Source organism: Mesoplodon bidens (genome assembly GCF_964165515.1).
Source record: "Mesoplodon bidens genome assembly, chromosome: 3".
NCBI lineage: Eukaryota > Metazoa > Chordata > Mammalia > Artiodactyla > Ziphiidae > Mesoplodon > Mesoplodon bidens.
The window spans coordinates 58,788,665-58,811,479 of record NC_138178.1 but is presented as its reverse complement, the minus strand read 5'-3'; the positions used below and the strand labels follow the sequence as shown (position 1 = coordinate 58,811,479).

At 52.3% G+C, this 22,815-nt stretch overlaps 1 protein-coding gene across 3 annotated transcripts in view; it reads right to left on the bottom strand.

The window, feature by feature from the left end:
- Positions 1–20,964, bottom strand: part of PAQR5 (progestin and adipoQ receptor family member 5) — an 84,825-nt gene extending 63,861 nt beyond the window's left edge. Inside the window, exons 1-2 of one of the 3 annotated variants that reach the window (XM_081227414.1) lie at positions 8,616–8,754; positions 6,955–7,108 (exon numbers count right to left, since the gene is read on the bottom strand). The gene's annotated coding sequence lies outside the window, so the exon portion shown is untranslated. Of the gene's footprint in view, positions 1–6,954; positions 7,109–8,615; positions 8,755–20,892 lie in introns of those variants that run through there. The other 2 variants (XM_081227415.1, XM_081227416.1) reach the window with 2 other exon arrangements.
- Between the last annotated feature and the right edge of the window lie 1,851 nt (positions 20,965–22,815).

Genomic DNA, 22,815 nt, shown 5'->3' with positions numbered 1-22,815 from the left:
ACGGATAAGTGACCTGGAAGACAGAACGGTGGAATTCACTGCTGTGAAACAGAATAAAGAAAAAAGAATGAAAAGAAATGAAGACAGCCTAAGAGACCTCTGGGACAACATTAAACACAAAAACATTCGCATTATAGGGGTCCCAGAAGGAGAAGAGAGAGAGAGAAAGGACCCGAGAAAATATTTGAAGAGATTATAGTCAAAAACTTCCCTAACATGGGAAAGGAAATAGCCACCCAAGTTCAGGAAGCACAGCGAGTCCTATACAGGATAAACCCAAGGAGAAACAAGCCGAGACACATAGTAATCAAATTAGCAAAAATTAAAGACAAAGAAAAATTATTGAAAGCAGCAAGGGAAAAATGACAAATAATGTACAAGGGAACTCCCATAAGGTTAACAGGTGATTTCTCAGCAGAAACTCTACAAACCAGAAGGGAGTGGCATGATATACTTAAAGTGATGAAAGGGAAGAACCTACAACCAAGATTACTCTACCCAGCAAGGATCTCATTCAGATTCGATGGAGAAATCAAAAGCTTTACAGACAAGCAAAAGCTAAGAGAATTCAGCACCACCAAACCAGCTCTACAACAAATGGTAAAGGAACTTCTCTAAGTGGGAAACACAAGAGAAGAAAAGGACCTACAGGGCTTCCCTGGTGGCGCAGTGGTTGAGAGTCCGCCTGCCGATGCAGGGGACACAGGTTCGTGTCCCGGTCCGGGAAGATCCCACATGCCGCGGAGCGGCTGGGCCCGTGAACCATGGCCGCTGAGCCTGCATGTCCAGAGCCTGTGCTCCGCAACGGGAGAGGCCACAACAGTGAGAGGCCCACGTACAGCAAAAAAAACCCAACAACAACAACAAAAAAGGACCTACAAAAACAAACCCAAAACAATTAAGAAAATGGTAATAGGAACATACATATCGATAATTACCTTAAATGTGAATGGATTAAATGTTCCAACCAAAAGACACAGGCTTGCTGAATGGATACGAAAACAAGACCCATCTATATGGTGCCTACAAGAGACCACTTCAGACCTAAGGACATATACAGACTGAAAGTGAGGAGATGGAAAAAGATATTCCATGCAAATGGAAATCAAAAGAAAGCTGGAGTAGCAATACTCATATCAGATAAAAGAGACTTTAAAATAAAGAATGTTACAAGAGACAAGGAAGGACACTACATAATGATCAAGGGATCAATCCAAGAAGAAGATATAACAATTATAAATGTATATGCACCCAACATAGGAGCACCTCAATACATAAGGCAACTGCTAATAGCTATAAAAGAGGATATCGACAGTAACACAATAATAGTGGAGGACTTTAACACCTCACTTACACCAATGGACAGATCATCCAAAATGAAAATAAATAAGGAAACAGAAGCTTTAATGACACAGTAGACCAGATACATTTAATTGATATTTACAGGACATTCCATCCGAAAACAGCAGATTACACTTTCTTCTCAAGTGCGCACGGAACATTCTCCAGGATAGATCACATCTTGGGTCACAAATCAAGCCTCAGTAAATTTAAGAAAATTGAAATCATATCAAGCATCTTTTCTGACCACAACGCTATGAGATTAGAAATCAATTACAGGGAAAAAACCATAAAAAACACAAACACATGGAGGCTAAACAATACGTTACTAAATAACGAAGAGATCACTGAAGAAATCAAAGAGGAAATCAAAAAATACCTAGAGAAAAATGACAATGAAAACACGACGATCCAAAACCTATGGGATTCAGCAAAAGCAGTTCTAAGAGGGAAGTTTATAGTTATACAAGCCTACCTCAAGAAACAAGAAAAATCTCAAGTAAACAATCTAACCTTACACCCAAAGGAACTAAAGAAAGAAGAACAAACAAAACCCAAAGTTAGCAGAAGGAAAGAAATCATAAAGATCAGAGCAGAAATAAATGAAATAGAAACAAAGAAAACAATAGCAAACATCAATAAAACTAAAGGCTGGTTCTTTGAGAAGATAAACCACTAGCCAGACTCATCACGAAAAAGAGGGAGAAGACTCAAATCAATAAAATTAGAAATGAAAAAGGAGAAGTTACAACAGACACCGCAGAAATACAAAGCATCCTAAGAGACTACTACAAGCAACTCTATGCCAATAAAGTGGACAACCTGGAAGAAATGGACAAATTCTTAGAAAGGTATCACCTTCCAAGACTGAACCAGGAAGAAACAGAAAATATGAACAGACCAATCACAAGTAATGAAATTGAAACTGTGATTAAAAATCTTCCAACAGGGCTTCCCTGGTGGCGCAGTGGTTGAGAGTCCGCCTGCCGATGCAGGGGACATGGGTTCGTTCCCCGGTCTGGGAAGATCCCACATGCCGCGGAGCGGCTGGGCCCATGAGCCATGGCCGCTGAGCCTGCGCGTCCGGAGCCTGGGCTCCGCAACGGGAGAGGCCACAAAAGTGAGAAGCCCGCGTGTCGCAAAAAAAAAAAAAAAATCTTCCAACAACAACAACAACAAAATACAAAGACGTACTTTAGTATTAGGTGATATACATAATAAGACGGCCCTGGCTGTTTTACTCCAGTGAAACTATTTCCACACATTGTAGGAGCTGGACAGGTGGGTGCTGGGCACCTAGCCCAGTGGTTCTCAACTCTGGATGCACCTTAAAACTACCCAGAGAGTTTTTTCGGGTTTTTTTCAAGAGACAAAATTTAATATATGCACACAGGTTTTTTTTTTTTTTTTTTTTTTTTTTTTTGCGGTAGGCGGGCCTCTCACTGTTGTGGCCTCTCCCCTTGCAGAGCACAGGCTCCGGACGCGCAGGCTCAGCAGCCATGGCTCACGGGCCCAGCCGCTCTGCGGCATGTGGGATCTTCCCAGACCGGGGCACGAACCCGTGTCCCCTGCATCGGCAGGCGGACTCTCAACCACTGCGCCACCAGGGAAGCCCTATGCACACAGTTTTATATATAATGCAGCATCACACCATGTAGGGCATTTACTCTTATTTTATACATTCAGATATGTTTGAAACACTTCTTAAGGCTACAAAACAACATAGAAAAATAAACAGGAATATATTCAGCACTTACAAGAAGTGATATGATAAAGAATATAAAGGACTATTTTCCTAGGGAGTTTGAAAACATACTGATGCCTGGACCCACTACTCAGTTAACTGAGGCCTCCGAAGATCAGGGAGCGAAGGAGGAGCCCAGGTGACTCTACAGCACAGCCAGGGTGAGGCCGCTAAGATTCTAGGCCAAGGCGAGAGCTGAGCTGGTCCTCCACTGAGCTGTGGAGAATCAGGACCAGGGTGCCTAGGCTACACAGCTTGTTGGCCTCCAGGGTGGGTACAGCAGGCAGTTCCCTCCCCCAAGGTTGGGAAAGGGTGAGTCCCTGCCAGGTTGATGCAAGGTGAACCAGGCCCTGACTGTTGGCGTTCCCCTCCCCGCAACAGGAAATGTCAGGCTGCTGAGGAAGGCACGATCCTATCTCCACCCTCCTTCCAAGCTGCTAATCTGATCAGAAGCTTAAAGTCTGAGACAAGGCTGTCAGCCTGTGAGATGGAGCCCAGACCACAGAGGAAGGAAGGCAGAGAGACCCAGTGAGGGCCCCGGGCAAGGGTGAACGCCTTCCCACATCCTGGGGAAGCAGCCCTGGAAGCCTGGAGGAGGCCATACATAACCAAGACACCCCCGCGCCCCCCCCAGATGGGAGCTTTTGGGAGGCAGGCATCAGCTCAAGCCACAGAGGCACTGTCCCCCAACGAGGAAGGGCTGCTCTATGGGCACTGAGCTCCCCACCCGGAAACTGTCCAGGTGGGGTCTGAGCTGCTGACTCTGGGGACGGGGTGAAGTTAGGGATAGAGGCAGGAGCCTGGAAAAACACTCTAGCAGTAAGTCCCAAACCCAACCGTGCATCCAAATAAGCCAGGGGCCGTGAACGCAGAACCTACTGGGTGAATCCACCTCATGCTTTTTCAATCAGATCCCCAGTGAGGGAGCCCGGGAATCATCCCCAGTATCAAGCGCCGGTGGGGATTCCCACGCATGGCCCAGGGGGGAAGCAACTGCCCTGAGCTCCTGGGATCGGTCACCTTCACGTGGCCCAGAATCCACTGTGCACTGAAGGAGTTTAGGTTCGAATCCACATCGCTCGGTGAGCAGGTGCTACAACCCCAGGTCCCTGATGAGCAGAGTATAGGAAAGCACGGCCGCCCACACAGAGAATCCCTTCTTTCTGAGAAACCAGACATGTCCAGTAGTGAAACCATGAGGGAGCGACAGGAGGGAGGGAAACAGACTTCTCCAAGGGACCACCAGCCTCCTGGACACACCCACCTGGGCGATTCCCAGGTGTCTGGAATGCCACACATTTGCAGGTGAGGCATCACCCATCCAGCCACCAGATCATGCCTTTGTACTTAGTACACACCCCTCCCTTGGCTTCGAGATGCTTTTGCCCTCACTCCATGTCTGCCTGGAAAGTTCCACCTCATCCTTGCCCGAGCCCCACTTCATCAGGTTCCAGTGCCCCTCACCTGCCCACTGCCCCCAGGTCCTCGGGGCCTCCCTGCCACACCTCAAGCTGTGTGGGTACTCTGGGAGCATGTCCAACCCCACCTTGCCCACTGCTGGGTCCCCAGAACCAAGCACTGCCCCTGACACGGTGGAGAACACTCAGAAAAGACGTGCCCAATGGCCCCGAGGAGCCCAGAGAAGGGGCCCAGAGCAAGGGGCCCAGAGCAAGGATGTCAGCACAGTCAGTGAAGGCCCCTGGGGGGAGGCAGCGCTAGAAGTGGACCCCAAATGAGGGGGAGTACTTGTTCTGGCAGAGAGGAGGGGAAAGGAGACGAGCTTTAGAGCAAAGACCCCGCGCGGGGAAATGGGCTGGCTGCAAACAGGGAGGCCTGCTGGTGCTGAATTCAGACACAAGAGATGGGAGGACGGCAGGGGGCAGGGAGGGGGGCACAGGAGCCCCTGGGTGCACCCCTCCTCCCAGCCATCAAGCTCAGCTTGACCTCCTCAGATGATCTGCATCCTAAGAATCTTTCCTGGCAATCATTAACTCTGAGCTTCACCTACTAGGACTGGGGGGAATTATTTTATTTACTGATCTAACTGGCAAGTGAGCCATTTCATGTAATTATTACCCAAAGAACACACCCCACAAGCAAGGGGGAAATGGTCAGGGGCAGCCAAGGAGCCAGGGAGGTGTGAACTGGCAGGAGGAAGGAGGTCACGTGGACCTGGCAGGGGACTGGCATGTGCCCAGACCTTCAGCGGAGACTAGAGGACATTGGGGGTCAGAGAAGGACATGGGGCCCAGAGGGGGAAGGGGAAGGACACAGGGCCCACATGACTTTACAAGTGGCCCCATAGCCAATGAGGAGTTCAGATGTGGGGGGGGGGCAAGGGCAGGTTGTGGGGGCAGCTCTGTAACATATAATTATTCCCACTGGTGATGAGTGAGTCTGGGCCCTGGAGTCAGGTGGACCTGGCTTTGAGTCCTGAGGTCTCTCTAGGCCTCACTTTCCTCCTCTGTAAATGGCGATGAGGGCACTGATTTGAAATCCCTCTTTCTGAGCACTTGGTCTATTCCAAGACCCTTATGGGCATTTTACATCCCACTGAATTTTCACAATCTGCCTCCGGGTGGGTGCTTTTATAATCCCGAGTGACTACGCCATTGGTCTGTCTCGAGCATTAACAAGAGCCCATGTGTAAGGCCCTGGTGCACAGCAGGCGTGCAGAAAGTCACCTGCCCGTACAACACTGTTATGACAGAGGATGTTCTGCTGGGGCTGCTGCAGGCTACGAGGTAGACCGCAAAACAGATCCTCCTTCCTCCTCGCTGGCACGGTATTTTTCCTGCTAACTAATGTCAGAGGCAACACATTTCATAATATTTGAATGCAGCGGTGGATTAAGAGCCCCAGTGGCTCAAGTGTGACACAAGGTCATTACTCTAGTATTATTAAGCACAGGCTTTTTTTTTTTAAGGGCTGAGGAAAAATGCATTATTCAAAACCCCATGAAGAATGGGAATAATAGGGCTTCCCTGGTGGCGCAGTGGTTGAGAGTCCGCCTGCCGATGCAGGGGACATGGGTTCATGCCCTGGTCCAGGAGGATCCCACATGCCGCGGAGAGGCTGGGCCCGTGAGCCAGGGCCGCTGAGCCTGCGCATCCGGCTAACAGTGAGAGGCCCATGAACAGCAAAAAAAAAAAAAGAAGAATGGGAATAATAGGTGCCTTCAAATCAGCCCCCAAGAAGGAGCAGCCAGAGCTCGGGAAGTTGTAAACAGTTAACCCTGCCCTGCCTGAGCCTCTGCTGCCAGACCACCTCTGAGGCTCCAGGCTGGCTTGCACCCCTGCCCGGAGGCCGGCCCAGAACCCGAGAGGGCCCACCAGAGGCAGCAGCGTGGGATCAGCACGCAGGCGACAGTGGGTGCGAGCCCTGGCTGCAGCCATCCCTGGCCATCCCTTCCTGCCCCCCAAAGCCCGAACTGTCGCTGGTTTCTGTGGACAGTGATTCACTCTGCCCAGGCACGGAAAGCTGGGCCTCTGTATGAAAAGTGAGAAAGGAAAAAATCATTTCCATGATTAAAACACCTCTCCCAGTCACGTCCCCACAGTGTCCCACGGAGCACTGGGAAGCAGGAAGTACCATCAAGGTGGAAACATGCCTGGAGATAGGTCCCTTTATTTCTTGGCCCAGGAATGTCAGACTGGACTGGCATCTACGTAAGGAGGTGGAAAAATGGTCACCTCTGCAGTTTGAGTCAAGGGTCACCTCCATACTGTGAGGCTAGAAATTTTACCATTAGAGATTCATTTCTTTGGGCCTTTAAGGAAGGGCCTGAGGAACATGCTGATACTTTGGGGAGAGGAGAGGTGTCATGGGGAGTAGCGGAAATTATCGGAGGAATTTTTTTTCCCTCTTACTTTTCATGCCGAGTCCCTGATCTTCCTTCCCGCACAAAGTGAATTCATTTCCACGCTAACTGGTGGCAGTTGGCACTTCAGGGGGATAAATCCGAGCATGAGGGGTGACACGAAGGGGCAGAGAACCAGCTGTGTAGTGACCATCATGAACAGTCTGTGGGAAGAGAGCACAGGACAAGGAGTCAGAAGACCTGGTCAAGTCTGACTGAGCTGCCCTGGGTGGCCCGGGTGACCCCGCATGAGCTGCGTGACCTTCTGTGCCTCAGTTTCCACATCCCAGTGTGAGAAAACGGAGGTGATGATACCTGCCAGTGCCAGGAGGCGCTCGGGGAACAGCGTGAAGGCACAGCTGGGCACCACCAAGTGTGTGAAACCCTCTGGCTCTCCCAAAGCAGGGATCATCTGCCCCACAGAGACCCTGCCCGGCCTCTGTCCTCCTCACACCGGCGGGACACATGAACTGAGCCCGGGAGCCCGAACAAAGTTGACTTGCATGGAGCAAGGCCCACTTTATCAAGACAGGCGTTTTCCCTTTGAAAGTCAAATCTGAGGCCTTCGAACAAGGAGGGGTATTCACAGCACACCCAGATCGGTGGGGTGGAGGCCCGGGCGGAGGCTGCATCCCTTTCCCTTCCCCTCCCTCCCTGGCCCGCTGCCTGTGAGAGCCTGACCACTGGACTTCACTACCTCAGACTCCCCTTATGTTCTTTCAGGCCCTGATGGAAATCTGAAGGGTGGTAAGCAAAGACTTGATCATTAGAAAGAGCCTAAAAGGTACCTAAAGGACAAAACTGATGCTTCCAGAAGAGAAGCCAGGTGTTAAACCGGGGCCCAGAGATGTTAGGAGGCCTGCCCAGGGTCACCCAGCAAGGTGGTCCTAGGATAAGTCCAGAAGCCCCCAGTCTTGCTAAGGGACAACCCAGAAGCAACATTCTAGCAGCTGGGCGCCTGCTGGACTCGGAGGAACTGTCCCTGGGAGGACGGTGAAGATTAAACCAAACCAGACCAAGAGTGGGGAGGGAGGAAGGCAACAGCCACTTTCCCTTCTTCCCGAATCCCACCCCCCACCCTGCCCCGCCTCCTGCTTAAGCCAGATGTTTCGGCATCTTTCACACAATTGCTTTTTTAAATCACAACATTTCTTAAAGCATCGGTCAGGTTCTAGAGAGGATGTGTACCAAAAGCATCTAAGAAATAAACCACTGACGTCCCATATTTCAGAAACAGACACCCCCCCTCCTCCACTACTGGCACCCTTCTCAAAGCTGCTGCTCCCCAGCTCCACCCATCACAAGAAAGGACCCCATCAAGAAGCATTACTGGGTCCTGATCTGGGGAAACACTTGTTTCCTGACCTGAGGGCCACTGAAGGATGCTTGAGGGGACAAAAACCGCCCAGCTGGAAGCATTTTCAAAGCCTCACTGTCCCTCACAGAAGTGCAAGGTCACAGTCCATCCAGCCCCCCCCAGGGCTCCCCTCCCGGCAGAGAGGCGACACTGTTGGCAGAGAGCACAAAGGGGCTCTCCTCCTCGCCCCCAGTCCCATCTCCTGCCCCATCCCTTCCCAGGGGCTCACCTATCGCCCCCAGGGCAGCCATCACCCGTCCTCCTGCGCCCCAGAGGGCCTGATGCTCAACCTCCCCGGGGATACCTGGCCTCACCTGGCCTCACCAGGCTCCTGCTGCCTCCTTCCCCTTCGAGGAGACCCACTGTCTGCTTGAGCTCTTCCTCCTTCTAGAAGTCATCTCTGCCAACCACAGCCCAGCTGGTTTCCCTTCATTCTCTGCAATGGCATCTGGGGCAATAGAGCATATTGGAGAAGGGGACACCGTGCCTTTGCCGGGGAAGCAGAACAAACGCAACAAACCTGCAAGACTCACAACGCCCAGCCCAGTTCAGAGTTCAGGGGAACTAGGTAAACACTAGCTGAATATGAGGTTATTTCCCCACAAATTCCACTCTCAAAAAGGTAAATAACTCCGGAGGCAACAATAAAAGAAAAATCGCAAGGTAGCATGAGTGATTGCCAAGTGTGCATGTGTTTGTGAATTTCCAGTGGATTTATTGACTCAGAGCACACAAGACTGGGAGGTAGACCAGCATTACTAGAATAGGCAAATCCTCCCCCAGCACATGCGCACGCGCATGCGTGCGCACACACACACACACACACAGATTCTGTGTGATTTGAGGCTGTGTGGACCAGGGCCCCCAGCTCCAATACCGACCGTTCTACCATTACTGCTCTATTCTCCATGTTTTGAAGACTTTTTGATCTTCCAAGAATTCTTCTCTCAAATTCAATGCCACTGGAAGAACCAGCTGCCAGGGATGAGCATCTGATCCTGGAGGAGAGAGGCTCCCGGAGGGAGGAGGGAGCTTTCATGGGGGAGGCAGAAAGCACCAAATGGTGGGGATACTTGAGACAGGAGGGGAACACCTCTGCGGTGGCACAGGCAGACAGGGGTGGGAGGGGGCAAGCTGCGGGAGTGAAGGCAGATAGCTGAGTTCATCCAGGGATAGGTTTTCGTTAATGTGACATCAAAAAGCCAGAGCTGGGTTAGACCCATGTCATTTCCATGTCCTTCATCATCTGCAGCTCCACAGCCCCACCGTGAACTCACAAAGGGAGTTAACGTTGGGAATTTAAACACTGTCTTCAAGAAGCATCCACAGGACCCAGCCTGCATCTTTGACCCCACGGCTCCCTCCTTCCCCGTGCACTGTCAGATTCACCTCCTCTTTGTATATTTTCCTCCAGCCTCCCAGTTCTGATCACCCCGGCCGCCCGCCCCCCTGGCCCCCCACACACAGTTCCCTGTGCCTCCCAGTCTGTGCTCCTGCCCTTCCCTCCACGAGGCCTCTCCTCATCTCCAGCCACCTCCTCCAGGAAGTCCACCCTGAGAGCCTGCTTATTTAACCACTCACATGGTGACAGCTCTGGAGCCCCACTGGGACCTGCAGTTTACTCACCCTCACACTCTGTCCTGTCCAAGGGTCCCTCTTGTCTTAACTGTACCCATAGGATTTTAATTTACGGAGGTGTCTGAATGGCACACGGAGAGGCTAATGATGTTGAAAGAAGAACGTATTACTTACATTTCCCAAGAGAAGGGGACACAGGACCAACAAGGGAAGCACTAGGCTTTGGTCAAGAGGCAGAAGCAGGAGCAAGGGGAAGGCCTAAGGCCAGAGCCTCTGTTGGGGTTTCCACTGGGAAATGCATGGCAAAGAAGCTTGGGATTGGCTGGTTTGAACAGTTCCAGTGGCCTCTGAGGCATCGGGGCTGTCCCTAGTTGCCTGGTACCTGGCACTGGATTGGTTTAGGGCAGGGGAAATATTGGCTTGTGACACAGTGAGATAAGCAGGGGATTCAGAGTATGGGGTCTGATCGCAGGGGAAATGTAACCATGTTGGCCGTTAGCCTGGCCTGGTGATTACTGCGTGCCAAACAGACAAGTACCCTATCTAAGAAAACACAGAACACCCATCCACTCACTTCCCCTCATCTTGCTCTGGTGTCAGCGTTCATTAATCTGATCACTCTCTCGCTAATACAGTAGTTCTCCTCCACTCTAACTTTCTGATAACTTGTTAACACAATCCCATGCCTGGACGAACCCAGCTATCTGCCCTTGCTCTCGAAACTCGCTGCCACTAACCCCCTGGCACCGGCACCGTCCTCCCACCTGTCCTTCTGCATGTTACACAGCAAAGGTGTTTCCCATCCTGGTCTCAATCTGGAACCCACTCCAATGCTTCCTCAGGGACCCCTGAGCCAGGGACCCCCACACCCCAGCAAATCTCTCCCATCAGCGTTCATAATTCTGAAAACATAGCAGCAACAGCAAAAACAAAACAAAACAAAAAAGTTCCTTGATTAACTGGCGGGGAAAATGCTTGTAAATTACATTCCCAGCAAAAGACTAGTTTCCCCAATACACAAAGATCACCTCTAATTCAATGAGAAAAGAGCCAACAACCTCATAGAAAATGGGCAAAACATATGAATAGACAGTTCATAGAAATGGAAATACACATGGCTCTTATATCTATGAAAACATGTTCAACCTTACTCAGAGCAAGAAAAATGCAAATTAAAACTACATCAAGAAACTATCTTTGGGACTTCCCTGGGTGGCACAGTGGTTAAGAATCCGCCTGCCAATGCAGGGGACACAGGTTCGATTCCTGGTCGGGGAAGATCCCACATGCCGCAGAGCAACTAGGTCTGTGCGCCGCAACTAATGAGCCTGCGCTCTAGAGCCCGCGAGCCACAACTACTGAGCACACGTGCCACAACTACTGAAGCCCGCGTGCCTAGAGCCCGTGCTCCGCAACAAGAGAAGCCACTGCAATGAGAAGCCCGTGCACTGCAATCAAGAGTAGCCCCCGCTCGCCGCAACTAAAGAAAGCCTGCGCATAAACAAACAAACAAACAAACAAATAAATAAATCAAAAAAACTATCTTTGTCTTCCAGATTGGCAAACATCAGTAAGTTGGTAACACTCTATTTTGGAGGGTGTAGAAAAATGAGCGTCCTTGCACACTACTGGTAGGAGTGTACATTCTTATAAATTCTATGGAGAGCAACCTGCTGATATCTTTCAAAATACAAACCATCCGACTCACCAATTCCATTTCTGAGACATTTCCCCACATGCACCCACCAACACTGCAAAATGACTGAAGCACAAGGAGACTCACTAAGACACTGTGATGTCCCCGAACAGGGGATTTGTTAAATAAATTACATGCCATCCATATCATGGAACATCATATAGCTGTAAAGGAGAATGAAGAAGCTCTCCACGTACTGATCTGGAAGCTTCTCAAGAGAGCTAAGTGGAAAAAGACCAAATCAGGGGTAGAAGAATACATATAGTGTTGCTACCATGTGGAGGGAAAGACCACATATGCGTTTACTGATCTGTGCATGAGATATCTCTGGAAGAAAATGTTAAGAAACTGGTAAAGTTGCCTCTGGGGAGGGGAGGGCACTGGGAGGCCAAAGGAGATGGGGGTGGAGACTTTTTCACAGCGAAATCTTCACAATTTTTTAATTCTGAACCATGTACTTTTATTTTCTAAGAAAAAATAAGGGAGGGTGGGCGCAAAACAAGCAAGATTAAACAAATAAAACAAAACCCTCCCTAACGTAGTTCCTTTCTGATTTCCATGCTCTCTCCTCACCTTCTGCTGACACAGGTTTGGAAAAGCTGTCTACCAGCACCCCCCCTCCTGCCCCTTCCTCAGCGACCCCAGGCTGACCTCCCCCGTGGCAGCCACGGGACTCTAAATCCAGCGGCCACTTCCCAGTTCTCATCTTACCTGAAGGCTCCAGAGACTTCACCGTGGGCCAGGCCCCCATCCTTCAGCATCCTCGGGCTCCTCCAGCACCGGGCTCCCCGGGTTCCCTGCTCCCTCTCTGGGACACCTCCCAGAGCTCCGTCTCTGAATGCTGGCACCCCTGGAGCTCACTTCTAGGCCCTCCTCTTGGCTCTTCTCTTCTTGGTCCACACACTCCCCTTGGGCCATCTGGTCTACCCAAGGCTAAGCTCATCATTTACCCACATGTCATCCCCAAATGTGCATCTCCAGCCGGACCTCTCTTTTGAGCGCAGGACCCCACCTGGAGGACTCCCAGGTATCGCTCACCCAACAGGCCCAAAATGTAACTTGCCAGCTTCCAGACACTTTCATCCTCCACACCCAGGAGGCTCCCTTGCCTGTGTTCCCTCCTGAGTATCCCTGAATCCATCCGCTCTTCCCTGCCCCCACCACTGCCTGCCTAATGGAAGCCTTCCTCATCGGCTCCCCCAGCCTCCTCACTCCTTCCCACCTCAGGACCACTGCACACAGTTACCTGTGCCCCGAATATTCCCCTCCACTCCCCACCCCTGCTTTATCTTGATTCTTATCTAACTTCTAGAACTCAGATTACCATCATTCTCTCAAGAGGTCTCTCCTGGCCCCTAGGCAAATGGCTCTCAACTGAGGGTGACTTTGCCTACCAGGGGACATTCGGCAATGTGTAGAGACGTTTTTGTTGATCACAACTGGGGGTGGGTTGTGTGTGGCTACTTACTGGCATCGTGTGGGTGGAGACGAGGGAAGCTACTAAACATCCTGCAACACACAGGACAGACCCCACGACAAAGAATTACCTGATGCAGAACGTCAAGAGTGCCCATGTAAGAAACCCTGCCCTAGATTAAGCAAGTCCTCTGACACACTTTCATAACATGCTCCATTTCTCCTGCATAGCACCTATCCCAATTGTGTCAATATTTAACTGTGCAAAGGTATTGGCCAAGTTCCATGTTCTAAGCTTTATGGGATGAATAAATGAATTTAAGTCACTGGCTTGGGTTTATCTCTGTATCTCCACCACCTCCCGTGCCCAGCCTCAAGCTCACAGCCTTGAGCTTGGCAGTGAAAATGTGCGGATCAATATGAAATACGCAGGGCAGGAACTGAGCGGTACTGAGCAGAGGCCTCCCTGTGTCCTGGCCTCCAACTCCGCTGGGTCCTCTGTGCCGTCCGATGGCGGTCCTTTCCCTGCCCTGGACCAGCTTCTCCCCCTATTCCACAGCACCTAGCTCTGCCCAGCTTTGCCCAGCCCTCAAATCCTGTCTCTACCCAGGTGGCTCCATGGCCCCTTCAAGCTAATGGATATGCCCTCATCATCTTGTCAAACCGGCTGCTCCTCCTATAAGCTTATCGGCAGCCTCACCACCACTCACCCAGCACCAAAGCACAAACCTGGGCACCCTGTGCAGCGCACCCACCCTCCAGACCTGCTCCCTCCACCCGCCCCAACCACGAGGCTCCAGTGTTACCCAGTTTTCTCCCACTTGGTTCTTGCCTTAAGCCTCTTCCCCTCCCAGACCATCTGTGACATCACTCCCAGTTCTGTCCATCTAAGATGATAATAGGCCTGTATCACTTCCTGATTAAAACCCCCTTCAGTGCTTCTCACTGCTTACAGCGTGGAGCCCAAGTTCCTCGCCTGGTCCAAGACCCTTCGCACTTTACCCGTCCAGGGCCCCATCTCCAGCCCCAAGCACAAACACCCACTGTGGCACTTGTCTCCTGCCGCAGTCCAGGCTCTCTCCTCCCCTGCCCTCTCTCCTCCCCCTCCCCCTTCCCTCCCTCTTCCTCTACCTAGAGGCCTGGAGAGCTCATGTTCATCCTTAAGATCTAGTTCCAACACCTATTCCTCAACGGTATGGTGGTTACTCAAAAAATGAAACACAGAATTTCCATATGATCCAGCAATTCCACTTCTGGAAATACACCCCAAAGAACTGAAAGCAGGGACCCAAACAGACATTTGTACACCCATGTTCACAGCAGCACTACTGACAACAGCCGAAAGGTGGAAGCATCTGTCCATCGACGGATGGATAAACAAAATATGGGATACCCACACACTGGAATATTATTCAGCCTTCAAAAGGAAGGAAATTCGGATGTATACCACAACACTGATAAACCTTTAAACATCATGCTAAGTGAAAGAAGCCAGACACAAAAACTCACATGTCATAAGACTGTGCTTAGGTGAGGTACCCAGAATAGTCAAATTCACAGAGACAGAAAGAAGCATGGTGGTTACCAGGGGCTGAGGGGAGGAGGGAAAGGGGAGTTAACGGGTACGGAGTTTTGGTTTTGTAAAGTGCAAAGAATTCCGGAGCTGGATGGTGGTGATGGTTGTACAACGATGTGAATGTCCTTGATGGCACTGCACTGTATACTTTGAAATGATTAAAATGGTAAATCGTATGTTATGTATATTTTACCACAATAAAAAAGGCAAAAACCAAAACCCAAACCCAGCTCTCCTCACTGAAACCCTCTGCACGCTACCATTACCTCCCCTAAAGACCCCATGCACGCCCCAACCCGCCATCCCCAATTCCCTACCTCACACCCTGGGTGGAGCCGACCAGACCCTCCTCTGGGCACTGCAATTACAGACTGACCTCTGTCCTCCCAGACTGCAGGGTTCTGAGGCAGGGGGCTTGTCTGACTCCCTGCTCCTTCCACAGCATCTAACCTGCCGTCTAGAGCAGTCTCTCGTCCTTCAATGAGAACTACAAGAATGAATAACCCAAACCGATCATTTTGGTTTAACACTACCCCAAATTTCTGAGCCTGTTATCCTCAGAACAGTGATTTACTTCCAAGATTCATTGACAAACTCCTCCCATTCCTGGAGAAGATAAATCTTCACCCTTCCATTAAGCAACAAGGTCAGAAGGGGCTTCCATGGGCGAGTTAATAAACAACTAACTTGGGAGGAATAAACAAAATAAAACCAGGGATGGGTTGGAGTAAGGGCGTGTGGCCCTTGGGTCTAACACTGCTGTGCTCCACCTTCCCCTTCCTCTGCACTGCGGGTGGGCTGATTCACTTCCTGTGTCCCCTCCCAGGGCAGTGGGAGAGCGGACCATGGAGCAGCTAAGTCCTTAGGACATGTAGAGATGATTAGTCACTGGCTGGAAGGCTGCTGACCTTAGTGCCTGGGCCAACCACAGGCCTGCTTCCCCGCCTCCTCCCTTCTTATGTAACCCAAGGTCTGGGAGGCGAAGAGACCTTGGCCTTGGCTCTCAGCAAGAGGCCCAGTGGGCCCAGAGCCTTTCCTGTTCTCATAGCTCACATCCTACCCTGTAAGCCCTCGGAGACCCCATGCCCAGGCTCCTGGTTCTCACACAGTCAACATCTCCAAAACAGGGGCTGAAAGAGAAAAGTGTCTTCCTGGTCCTGAGGGTAATCAGTGGGAGGGTCTTCAGAGATCATCTAATCCCGTAGTTCTCAACCAGAGATGGTGGGCAGCATCGTGCTGCCCACCGCGGTCATTTGGCAATGTCTGGAGACACTGCTGTTTGCCAGGAGAGAAGTGAGAGGTGGTGTTACTGGCATCTAGTGGGTAGAGGCCAGGGCTGCTGCCGACATCCTACAAAACACAGGACAGCCCTGCAGCAAAGAAGTATCTGGTCCAAAAGGTCAACAGTGTCTGATCTCAGCTAAGCTGTCTCTTCTACAGATGAGAAAACTGGGGCCCAGGAAGGGACAGGGCCAAAGTCATACGGTGAGTTAGATCGTGTCAGAATCCAGGGGGACTTCCCTGGCGGTCCAGTGGTTAAGACTCTGAGCTTCTGCTGCAGGGGGCCGGGGTTCAATCCCTGGTAGGGGAACTGAGATCCCGAATTCCACACAGCACCGAAAAAAAAAAAAAGTATATATATATATATAAAATTAGAATCCAGGGCTCCCCACCTGCCACACCAGGCCTTCAGCTCCCCAGACTCCAGTGACCGACTCAAAGACCGGTGGCAAGCTGGCTGAGTAGCCGAATTCAGGCCCCTGGGATCTAGACACCCGTGATGGCTGGGCTCTGTGCCTGTGGCCGGCTCCAAATGCATCCCAGCAAAGTCATCCTGAACACAGGGCTCCCACATAATCAAAGAGGAAGAGTGTCTTAAGGGGCTATAGTGTATCCCAGCAAGATGCCCATTTGAGGCTTAGGCAAAATTCATCACGCAAGTTCCCCACAGAGCTCGCTGGGGGTGGTCCTAGCCTGGTGTCAAGGACGGAAGAAAGGACAACTCTGTAAGATAAACCCTGGGTGAGAGGACAGAGCATGGGCAGAAATCATACCTAGGATCACTGCTTTGGGGGAACGCTGTCTTTTTCCCTAGCTGCCAAAAATGACTGTATCTGGGCTTCCCTGGTGGTGCAGTGGTTGAGAGTCCGCCTGCCGGTGCAGGGGACACGGGTTCGTGCCCCAGTCTGGGAAGATCCCACATGCCGCGGAGCAACTAAGCCCGTGCGCCACAATTACTGAGCCTGCGCTCTAGAGCCCGTGCTCCACAACAAAGACAAACCACCGCGATGAGAAGCCTGCGCACGGCAACAAAGAGTAGCCCCCGCTCGCCGCAACTAGAGAAAGCCCGCGCGCAGCAACGAAGACCCAACGCAGCCATACATACATACATACATACATACATAAATTTAAAAAAAAAGAATGTACCCCTGCTCCTCCAAGCAGTTAGGAAAGAAGGAAGGGTCTACATTCCCAGTGAGTGTCAGGAGGAAAGACACTTCCTGCAATAGCCTCTTTGGGAGGTCTTCTTGCCATAGGTATCTTTTCCTCCAATCAAGTCCACAGCCTAGAGTTCTCCCTTAGAACACAGACAAAAGTCCTTTACAGAAACAACACTGGCCAGCAGAATGATGGGGTGGGGAAGGAGACTGAAGTTGCTTGGTGTTTGTGGATGTGTCTCCCATATTTTCTATCCCATAGATAGTTCCAGCTTCTACCCTATCCCCTCGCCCATACACACATGCAAGCTTCTCCATCCTGCTTCTCCTGACACAGTGCCTCAGAATTTCAAGCTCTTGGGGCCTCCAGAAAACCACTCATCAGATTCCTAAGTGAGGCCTCAGAGCCCCCCACCTTCTCCCGTGCCTTGGGCAGAATAATGTCCTCCCTCTTCCTGGCCCACACATCTGGTTGCATCTTCTCAGACTGGTTTGTTATCCTTGACCCAGCAGATCTGAAGCTCCACCTCTTTGCCCAGGGCTGCCAGGGACTTGGCTTGTCCGCCTGGGTTGTCCAGTGCCCCGAGGAATCTGAAAAGGCTGCCTGGAGACGGCACTATTTTCACCACTAATAGAGGCACCACTCACCTTTGGAAAGCAGCATTAGGAGGTTTCTTTTGGGGATGGGGGTCTAACCGGGGGCGCTCCCCGCTTTGCTCTCTCAGATCACTCTATGTGGATGGTGATCTATTCAGCTAGGAGCAGCCCCTCTGAGTAACTGGAGGCAGCTGGTCTGAAGGTTCTTTCCAAGGCAGCTCCTAAGCACCCCTAGCAACCTGGTGCAGGGGACAGAGACCCAGCTTAGAATTAACTCGAGTCCAATCAAGAAAAGCTCCAGCTCTGTCTTCAAGAGGTCACTCCTATCTCTGGACCTCAGTCTCCCCAACTGTACAATGAGGAAGGGTGGCCTGGATGTATTCATTTACTCAACGCATATTAACTAAGCACCCACTGCACACCAGGCACTGCTCTGACTCCTGGGAATAGAGCAGAATAAAACAGACTGAAAGCCCTGCCCTCGTGGAGCTGATACTCTAACAGGGAAGACAGCCAAGAAACAAGATTCTTCAATATTCTTAATATACAGGATGTTAGATGGTGATATGTGCTATGGAAAGCAAAGCAGGGAAGGGGTGTAGAGAGATATGACCTCTAAGGCTTATTCCAGCTGAGATATTCTGTGTCTAAAGGTCTTACTCCACTGGGTTCTTATTAAGAGCCAGGAACAGGCAGTAGGAAGCTGGGTGGGCCCTATGTGTGCACAAGCCCCTGGGGAGGAACAGGTGGGGTGTGTGTGGGTGGGTGGGGGGATGGGAGTGGGGATGTGCAGGAGCTTGAATCCCAGCTATGTTCTCAGTGGTCTCCCCCAAGGAGCAGAACTGGTCAATTCTGGGTGTCCTGGCCTGTCCTCAGGCCAAAGCAGACACCACATCTGCTAAGGAGTCCAAGGTTATAAGGTTCCTGGCAGAGCCTCAAAAGTCTTCAGGGCACTGCCATGGAAAGTCTGCTACGCCCTGCCTTCCCACTCGTTCCTGGTCTTGGATCTCAGACCCCTCCTGTCCCTCCTAGACCCTCCCCCGTATTGTAGAGTATCCCCTCTCCTTACATGGGGGCAGGGGTGGATTTTTCACCAATTTTAGCAATTCCTCTTCCATTCCTGTGAACCTACTGTGTGCTCACAATGAGGAGAGCTCTCAGAGGGATACCAAGATGTATGATCACGTCCCAGAAGGAATTTACAGCCCACCAGGGGAGGTCAGGCTAACAAACATGTGAGGAAAGAAAAATCATCTCTCTCAGTCTGCTTTGCAGCTTGCAGAGCTCTTTGGACCACACTCTCGTGTAAAGCCATGCAGATTCTATCGTCCCCATTTTACAGATGAGGCAACTGAGGCTCAGAAAAGCAAGTCCTCTTCCCTGAATCCATGAATCCATGGATCCAACCTGAATCCATGGTTGCCCCATGGAAGGATCAGGGAAGAGGCAATGAAGATTAGAGTTTCCAAATAAGATTTCCTGGAGAGATGGGTAAGACTTTGGTATAGATAGGCCAAGGGTCCTCTGCCTCCAACCTAGAGCAGGGCCAAGTTGGGCATGGAACCCACTTCCTGCTGCTTCTCCTAACCTGACAAGAAGTAGATTGGGGGTAAGGTGAAAGCCTGGCTGTCTGGAAAGGCACATGGGATTATGGATGTGCTCATTGGCTTAAAAGAACCAAGTGGGGTAAGGATTTCAAGGACCCACAGTGATGGCATTGGACCCCTTTCTGGTCTGACTTTTCAGAATGCCCTTTCTGCTCACCAAGGGCAAAGATCCATCAGCTGGAAAAGAGTCTCTGCTATTTCAGGTTAATTCACTCCATTCTTGTGGGGCACCTTCCGAGTGCCAGGTACTATGGTTACAGCCGTGAACAAAACAGGCCCTCGCCTCCTGCAGACCTCCTAGCTTAGCAAGGAGCCAGCCCTCTCTTGGAGGAGCTTCCTGACCAGATTTTTTTTTTTTTTTTTTTTGCGGTACGCGGGCCTCTCATTGCCGTGGCCTCTCCCGTTGCGGAGCACAGGCTCTGGACGCGCAGGCTCAGCGGCCATGGCTCACGGGCCCAGCCGCTCCGCGGCATGTGGGATCTTCCCGGACCGGGGCACGAACCCGTGTCCCCTGCATCGGCAGGCAGACTCTCAACCACTGTGCCATCAGGGAAGCCCCTGACCAGATTTTATTTCTTCTTGGAGGTGCACTCTCTGGGCCTACCCCTTTCAGGGAAAGAAGCTCAAGGGAGGGGGAAAAGAAATGAACCCCTGCTGATAAGGGGCCCAGAAAAATGGAGAACCAACCATCTGACTGTGGTTTGTGGTCCAGGTCCACCACTTTTCTCCAGCAAGTTACTTAACCTCTTGGAGCCTCCTTTTTTGCTCATCTGACAATTAAGACCTACTACCTCACGGGTTAATTAGGGATGGGGTATGGATGAAATCAAGGAAGTGTCCATGTGAGTGCCGTTAGCTCTTCTCTGATCCTCTGATCTCCCCCAGCTGTCCTCTCTGCTTCTGCGTGGTTAGGACCATCTTTCATCCCCTTTCCCACACACAGCTGAGCCCTCCTCGCAGCCAAGGCAAGAGGAAGCCCATTCTGTTCAAATCGTCAAGGGTTATAGAGGTCGCTCTAGATCCCTGCCTCTGCCTACCCTCTCCCCAGTGCTCATCTCGAGGAGTGCTGGGGGAGCCGAGGATGCCCAGCCGGGCTGTGACCTGCGGGAGACAAGACAAAAGCCCGGAACTCCCCGTGGCAGGGCACCCACTTCAGCACGGCCCAGACGGCGCCCGCCCCCCACCCCACGCCCGGCAGAGGGCCGCCCCCTCACCCGCACCCTGTCTGGCTCAGCCCAGTCTCCTATCGTACATCTTGGCCAGAGGAGGCGGGAAGCACAAACGTAAACATCCCTTAAGAAATCGCCAACTCTGCCGTCCCCATCTAAGGATATCTACATATTTTTAAAGGAACTGAGGGACACGGGGGAGGGACGCAAACGCTCAGAAGAGTGAGGGATGGGAAAAGCGAGAAGGCAAACTTCCAACCGATCTCAGCGGAGACCCCGTGCACCGGCAGCGGCCACCCCACCGCATCGGCTCCCGGGCGGAGGGCGCGAGGGCAAAAGTGGCTGCATTTCGCCGCCGTCTGGTGCACGGCTTTCCGGGCGCAAACTTTCCAAGAGCCGCCCGGGGAGCGGCCGGCGGGCTCCGGGGAGCCTGCGGGGCGGCCGCCGAGGTGGGGTGCGCGTGGACAGGGAGGCGGGAGGACGCGTGCCGCGGGGGAGTCCCGCCCTCGGTTACCTGGGTTCTGAGTGTCCCGGGCATCCGGCTGAGAGGGCGCAGGGACGCAGCACAGGCAGGAGGAGCCCCGAACTCTCCTCCCGGCCGCGTCCGCCACGGGACAGCCCGCGCTGCACCTGGCTGGTAGGTCTGCGCGCTTCCCCGCGGTTCCCGCCCACCCCTCCCGCGCGGGGCGGGGCCGGGAGGGGCGGGCGGGGGAGGAGCCGAGGCAGGGCACAGGTCCCATCGTGGGGCCTGCACCTAACAGTGTGCCAGCCACGCCGTGCTCCGTGACCTCCAAAGGGTCGCCCCCTCACTCGCCAACCTGCGGTGCGAGGCAAGCCCGGCGCCCAGGTGGAGTCGGGGGTGTCCATAGGCCCCCTCTCCCCTGCACCTTCCACGCCCTTCATGCCCACCCCCACTTTCAGGGGCAGAGACCTGGGAGCCCCGAGGCCTCCTGGAGGGCAGGGCCACTGAGCCTGCTCTTCGGAAGAATGCATGGGGTGGAGCACAGGGAAAAAAACAACTGGGTGCCCGCAGCCCCACCCAACCATGAACTCTCCCCCGTGGGAGAGGCTCCTGGCTGTTCTGGGCCCCTGGCTGTTCTGGGCCCCTGTCATCAGTTCCACCCAGCTGTCTCGGGAGTGCCCCAGCAAGGGGGTGCTTTGCCACCCTCACCCTTTCCCCAGGTCTGGAAGGTGCTGGGCCTGGACCTCTGCCACTCAGAGGACACGGTGATAAGAGTCAAAGGCACACAGAGGACAAAGAAAAAACATTACCCCCAACCCCCGCCACCCAGACTCCGTGGCTACTCCCATGTGCTGAAGGAACAGGTTGCAGCTACTTCCGGCCCTCCCACCTCCCCCTCCCAGAGGAACTCAGGAAAGTCCACTCTTTGGATAAAACTCCCAGACTGAAGTGGAGGTGCACCCCACCTGTGGCCCCAGGCTATCTGAGCTCCTTCTCCCTGCCTCGCCTTGTTTGCTAGGTGCGCAGGCCGTGGCAGGAGTACTGGACCTGGAGTCCAGACACCTGGGCTCTAGCCTCCATTTAGCTCTGTAACCTGCAGCAAATCTCTGTCCCTTTCTGAGCCTCAGTTTCCCCATTTGCAGTGAGTGGGTTGCAGCTGATGATCGCTAAAGTCCTTTCTATGGATCCTCAATCATGCTAGTGAGCATCCGGCTTATTAGGTTTTCCTGTGGCTACATGTCTTGTAAAGGGGGGGGTGTGTGTGTGTGCCCCTCAGTCTAGACCAGCTTGTCCTCTCAGACTTAAGTTCTTGAAGGACAAGTGATATGACTGTACCAACAGGGAGGCAGTTATCCTGTGCAAACCAGAGCTTGACAAGGGAGTGTGGATCCCAGGCCCAGCTTATGCTGAATTCAGAGTGGCCTCAGGCAGGTCCCTCGTTAATCCTTGCTCTGCCTTCCCAAGGTTACTGGGGGACTAGATGAGCTATGAGCTATGAAGGTCTTTGAAGGGGGAAGGCAAAGGGTGTGTGCTTTCTTTTGATGCCCATGGCAGCGAGGCGCTTCGGAGACAGAATGGGGCATGAGCTGCTTGAAGCCTGTAGAGCTGGCTCGTCCCCACCCTGTAGGCGCTGCAGCAGGTACAGGTACCCCCACATCCCAGCCATACACAGACACCAGGAAGGTGAACAGAGATGCAGTGCCTCACCAGACTCCAGCCCCCTGCAGGCCTCCGGGTGTGTGGCTTGGGAAGCGAAAGAGGGAAGATGAGTCTCCCAACATAAAGGGAAATGGTCAGTGGGTTTCTTTCTTTCTTTTTTTTTTTAATTAGCTCTGGCTGCGTCGCGTCTTCGTTGGTGCGCGCGGGCTTTCTCTAGTTGCGGTGAGCGGGGGCTACTCTTCGTTGCGGTGCGCAGGCTTCTCATTGCGGTGGATTCTCTTGTTGCAGAGCACGGGCTCTAGGCGCATGGGCTTC